Raw genomic sequence first — 6,531 nt, 5'->3', positions numbered from 1 at the left:
CTTACTTACTTACTTACTTACTTACTTACTTACTTACTTACTTACTTACTTACTTACTTACTTACTTACTTACTTACTTACTCACTCACTTACTTACTTACTCACTTACTTACTTACTTACTCACTCACTTACTTACTCACTCACTTACTTACTTACTTACTTACTTACTTACTTACTTACTTATTTACTTACTTACTTACTTACTTATAAAGTAAAACTACTTCAGGAGAGGGAAAATGATCCCATTGATTTTGAGAACACTGCTGGGAGAAAAACAATCACTCTTATAGAGATTTGTCTTCAACTGAGTCAATAAAGATCTTGTTTTTCTTACTGACAAATGATCAGGAATAATGAAAAAGCCTGTTGAATATTTTGTACAGAAATAGTTTGGTCGGAGGTAACTGGTACCTTTAAAATAATCCCTTGAAGACAATCAATAGTGTCTAAACAGGTTGCTAATTTTTTTATTGTTGAATTTTTTTTAAAGATTATAAAGAGACAATAATGCTTGACCAAACAAAATATGTGTGAACACTTGTTTTTTGAGTCATGTTTGGTGTTAATTTGTAAAAACCATGGGTTTCATTGCAATTTTCAGGAAGTTGTTCAAATAACCTGTTATTTACACAAGAACAAATGTCGCTTTTGCTGTTGAATTGCACCAACTTGAACATCCTCTTTTAAGCAGATACAGTGCATGTTTCTAATTATTTTAATTCACAGGCTCAATTCTAAAATCTTTTCCTAGCTTTGCATAATTTCTTTCCTCATGGACCTGCTTATCAACAATGTAAAGAAGGTTGTTCTCTATTGCAGAAGACTCATGCTGAGTGGTCTTCTGACAGTCCTCTGACTGCCCTCAACATGATCATCAGTGTCATTAAAAAGTTCTGGTGCCAATGTATAAAATAAAGGAGCTGTGGAAGTATGTGTGTGTGAATTGTGAGCTTTGTTGAACAGATATTAAAAAAAACATAAGCAGAGAATAACTGGACTATTTATCTTCATTTTCTTGTGCAGGAACTGAACTGTTTTCACCCCTGCATTCTGCCCTCTTAAACTCATACTGCACTCAGCTAACAAACGTGGAAGCGAGCTAATAAATAATAAATACAATTGCAAGTTTTCCCAACAGTGACAGTGGGGAACATAGGAGTGCTAAAACTACGGTGTTTAATGTGTCAAAAACCCTCAAAAATGAGTCTAACGGTTGCTCAGTGTCTGGCTTAATTAAACAGTTATTTTATTGGTGGGTATTCATGGCAGCCTAAAGTTTATTACCATTTTTGACAAATAACATATTTTTATGAACAAAACCTCAATAATTAAAGAGTAATAGTGGTTCATTTAGATTTTCTTGTGACTTTACCAAAATTTCATTATTAAAAACCTGGAGCTGAATTGAAATCTTAGTTTTGGTTTGAAATGAAAGCTTTATTAAAACTTGTGCAAATATTGCAACCAGGAGCACAAAAAATCAGGTAAATATCAGCTCTTACTTTTCTAACCCAGCCTCTTTTTCACCACAGAATGAAAAATCACTTGACTCAGCTCAGACGCAACAAGGCTGATTGTTGTTTTTCTTTAGGCTGCTCTCTTCTTCAGGGCTCAAACCTACTGCCTCATGACTGTAAGACCACCGCACTGACCACTGAGCTGCAACAGACTTAAAGTTAAGACATGCAAATTAATATTAACAAAGACTTAAGTTTGTTTTTGTAAAAAAGGTGGTATTAACAAACTGTTTCCTGAAGCAGTGAATTTCTTTGCTAAGTTTTCAGTCATTGTGATCATATTACTGGAGCAGTGTGAATAATGATCCTCAAAAAACCTTTGAAATGGTGTTTTGACTTGATCATGATCATTTATTATTAATTCTTTTTTCCCCCGAAAAAAACCTTTTTGTTTGTTGCAGAAAAGCTGCAATTTAAAAAAAAATCCAATCCTAACAGCCTCAGACTTTTCCAAAGGCAATATGCTCCCAGAACATGAGAGTTTCAGTAAAGTTCTGATCTTGTTGTGTCTGCGTGGGAATAAGGTGCGCTGCACTAACAGCACATAAAGCTGCATGATGTTGAACAGCAACATGCCAGTCATCCATCTTCTGAATGTAACCAGAAGGAGTGCAGACAGACAACTGAGTGCACCTCCTGTTCCCCACCCTCGGCATCTTTCAGCCTAGTTAATCTAATTGGGGAGAAACGGGCAGCGGCAAAGCGCATTAAAAGTATATTTATCACCAAATGGAAATGCCACAACATGCAAATGTTCTTCTCTTCTTCATCGTTGTCTTCTCTGTCTGCCCAGGAAGGAGCACTTATGTCATATTTATTGCACTGCGGAGAAAAAGACACCTTCACAGCATTTTCAGAAATGGCTTATGGGTGGGGGAAAAAAAGTCCCTTTAAGCTGAAAATTACACTTCAGTTAGTTTTTTGTTCCAATAAAAGATATTGTGGTGAATTAGGTCAGAAAGAATGACAAATTCATTTAATTTTCTTTAAATTTTGTTTAAATAGATGTAATTATAAAGATTAAAAGGTAAACTTGATTGTTTCCAACCACTGCCTTAACAAAAATATCCCCAGATGTAACCTTCTACAAGAACATTAACCCATATTGGACTTTGGCAGAAAACCCTTTTCAGACTCTTCGCAAAGTTAAGACAAGTCACGTCTCAAAGCACTAGTTCAATTTTTCATTCAGAAATATTTTACAGGGAGAATTAAGGTTTTCAAAGAAAGGAGCTGAGTGTTTCAGAGCAGAGAGTCATACAGGTGTAAAATGTGATATACTGGTGGAGAGAAGCGTGTACAGTTCTGGGCATGTTGGAACTTTGCAAGAAGAAAGTATTTCAGCAACCACTTCTCAGTATTATAAAGAGAACTGACACTGTAGGGTTGGACCCGTCTGTGCAAGCTTTAATTCAGACAGACAGCAACAAAAAGACAAAACTCAAATCCTCACATAATCGTAATAATAAAAAATAAGAGTAATAATAAAAAATAAGAGTAGTAATAAAAACAAAAGGCATCATTACTGAGCCTTGACATAGACAAAAGAAAAATGCTTTCATCAGCAGTAATTTGCTGCTTTGTGTCTGCAGGATGTAGAGTGATGTTTATTTCAGTCAGTTCTTATTTTGTCCTGTTATTTTCACTGTTGAAAATCCTTTCACTTGTTTTATTTTTGAGCTCCTGCTCAGAAGCTGGACTTTTGAGAATCATGCCAACCAAGCTACTTACTTACATCTGCATTGGTGATCAATGAGAGAGGCAGCGAGTCTGATGTTTTTGATGAGTAACACATGGATCTTTGATCTGATGTCAGACAAAGCAGCAGTCCTCCACTCACCACCATCACGAGACGCAGCAGGCCGAACTATGATGGCATCAAAGATTTGAACCCCTGTGGAGGACGGTAAAACAAAAACAACTCCCAAGTGAACGTGAGGCAGGAGTTCACAAATCTCCTTAATTCAGTTTCAAACATTTTCCATTTTTGAAAAATAAATTTTACAGCGTTCAGCATTTCTTTGTGACCTGGGTTAGTCATTTAACTCCCAGAGGAACCCCCCGCTGATAGATGAGCGCAGCAGCAGGTGGTCGTATTGACCTCCTCTCAGAAGGCAGCAGAAGGGAAGGTGCTGTCAGCTCTGTCAGCTGTGGTGGGCTTGCAGCTTTGAAACAATTCTTTAAAATATTTATGTGCTGTCCCAATGGAGAGACGCTCCTGCATCTATACTAACAACGTTCTCTTTTATTACATTAGTGTCAAATAAAAGCATAACCAATGGAGTTGCCATTATTGTTTTCTGGTGTTGTCGTTGCTAAAGAGGTTGTGTTCGGTTTGGGCAAGCTGCTGTTTTTCACTTCTATTGTCATTTTGTCTGAATTTGAACCATATTGTGTCAATCTCACATGAGACCGCTTTCCAGAGATGGGAACATTGTCATTGTTTACGGCAAAGAGCGGGACTGACGGAGCTGTCTGCTCCACCAACCTAATTGTCCACAAATACTGATGAAGATGCACAACGTGTGTGCGTGCGCAGTTTAGAGAGTTTGCAAAGGTCAGACAGTAAAAAGTAGATTCAGGAAGACAATATTGTTTTGCTGTGATTGAACTCCTGTCACAGCTCTGCGTGTTGTTGGATAGAGTTGTACAACTTTGCAATTCAGGCGGACAAATGAGTTTCCTTTAAAAGAAGCAGCCGCACTCCTCAGGGTGAAGCACCTTAAACTAAAGAAATGTTTGGTTTTCCTCGCTGTGCAGTGTGAGGTCATGTCATGCAGTGAAGAAAATGTAGTTACTGAAATAAAGCAGTGAGTATTATGTAAGTATTACTTTCTAAAAACTAGACAAATAAAATATCAAACAGTTTGAAATATTTAACCTGACATCTGTTTGCTATTTAAGGACAGGCCTAAGGATGTGAGGTTATGTGTTGAAGAGCTGTTTTTGTTCAAACTTTACACCTGATGTGGGTTTTATGTTGAAGGACAGAAAAGGGGGATTGAAACAGAGCAACATGAACCAAACCTTAAAATCAAAATGTTTGATGGAAGAAAAAAACTATTTGAGGGACTTTTGTTGAGAAATAAATGTAAAACTATAAATCCCCAACAGGTTTCTCCTTCAGGACATGCTGTGAATTCAAAATGCTGACTTAGTGGAACTTGAGAATGAGTTGATTAAATTTCATGCAAAATCCACATTTTTAGCCATTAGATACATTTTGTTGTGTACTTGGCAGTTTCAGGAGCGCAGAAAAGTTGAAATCAGTCTCCTGGTGCTGCGTAAATATTTTTATATTCTTTTTGGGTCATATTTTTCAACCCGTTCAGTTCTCTATTTTCTATAATGTTTTCTAACTATTACGTCAAATTACTTGCAAAATAACTTCTAAGGTCTGAACTTACCAACTACAATTTGGTGGTCTTCATTCTTCTCTGGCTCCAACATGTAAGCCTGGATGGACTTTTCCCTTTACATCTTTTAATTTGTAAATAAAAAAAATCTCTCATCGTTCATATTCACACTTGATAGTCCAGTAGACTTGGTTGCATCAGAGACCAAAATTGCAAGATTTGTTTACATTTTCAGTTGGTGCTGTTCACAGTCACACTGCTCTTTGTCAAACGAACTAAAACTTGTGAACCTGTTCCCTCCCCTGCCTGAGGTGGCGCTGCAACAAGAACCACTGAATCGACGCAAAAACCTCAGAAGACATGGAGCAAACTTCCTTCTTCACAAAATGTAAAACATGGAATCAGGTTTTAGTGGTTGTAGGTTTTATTTTTTGATTTTGGCAAATGTGTCAAACAAAACCTAAACAATGAGCGGAACCACATATAGAATGTTTTTCACACAACGTGATGGCTCTGTATGAGACGGTGTTCACAGAGTAGGAGTGCACCCAACTTCACAGCAGTGATGTCCACCTCATGCAACAAAGTATTTTAAAGATATGAGTAACTTTATTACTGTTATTATTCAAAATTATCATAAACACAAGGAGTATAGCAGAGCGGAACCAAGAGTGAACAGAAACTCAGGAGACTGGATACAAAAAGATAAGTGACTTCATTCACAGGTGATGTGATCAGGTCCAGGCTGTAAGGGAAAGTTTGCCGGTGAGTAATGGTTTTCCTGTGGAGCAGTGATCAAGAGGTTTAGGTCTTATAGATTTTACTGGAGGACAGGTCCAGGAACAGGTAGGTATTCAAGGTTGATTCCTAGGAGGCGGCTCAGGTGAGTACAGAGATGTTTTCCAGACCAGGTGACAGGCAAGTGTGGAGGATTCTTCAGGCAGAGGCAGGTGAGTATGCTGGCAGTGACAGGTGATCCAGGCTGCAGCAGTGTAACAAGTAATCTTCACAACAGAGAACTCAGGCATGACAGGCACTCAGGAGGATCTTCAGGTGAACTTGAAAAAACACAGAGGAACAAGGTAAGTAACTCAGGTAAACAGGCTTAACATGAGCAACTGAGACACTACCATTAAAGTGTGTTGTTCCAGCAAAGACCAGAAGGTGAAGAGTACCTTATAAAGCCCCAGAGCCCATCAGGGATGATAAACTGCAGCTGCAGGTAATCAACAATGGAACCAACCAGTAACACAGGTAAAAATCACACATTGGCTGTGTCCTAAACAGGGGGCCGGGTCCTCCCAAGGCCGAATTCGTCAGCCGCATACGGCACAGCACCGTGACGAAGGCTGTCCAAAACCGAAGACTCCTCTGACGCGGCCGATAAACGTGTCCTTCCTTTGGCCCAAATCGAAGGACTGGTCTGATGGATCCTTCCCGGACCCCCATATTCCATAACGCATTGTGGCCCAACTGGAGATTTTTTTATGCTAGTAATGGCGGACGAAGTGAATGAAAAGAATACATTTTAAATAAAATATGGCAGCATATAAATGTGAAGAAGGATTTTAAAATATTGTATGTCTCCTTTAAGGGAAATAGATTTTCTGTTTCTAATGTTTGAATTTTGATGTTAAGGTTCAGTTGATATATATAT

Source organism: Austrofundulus limnaeus, unplaced genomic scaffold (assembly GCF_001266775.1).
Source record: "Austrofundulus limnaeus strain Quisiro unplaced genomic scaffold, Austrofundulus_limnaeus-1.0 Scaffold3, whole genome shotgun sequence".
Taxonomy (NCBI): domain Eukaryota; kingdom Metazoa; phylum Chordata; class Actinopteri; order Cyprinodontiformes; family Rivulidae; genus Austrofundulus; species Austrofundulus limnaeus.
The sequence above is the reverse complement of the archived record's forward strand: the minus strand, read 5'-3'. Positions refer to the sequence as shown.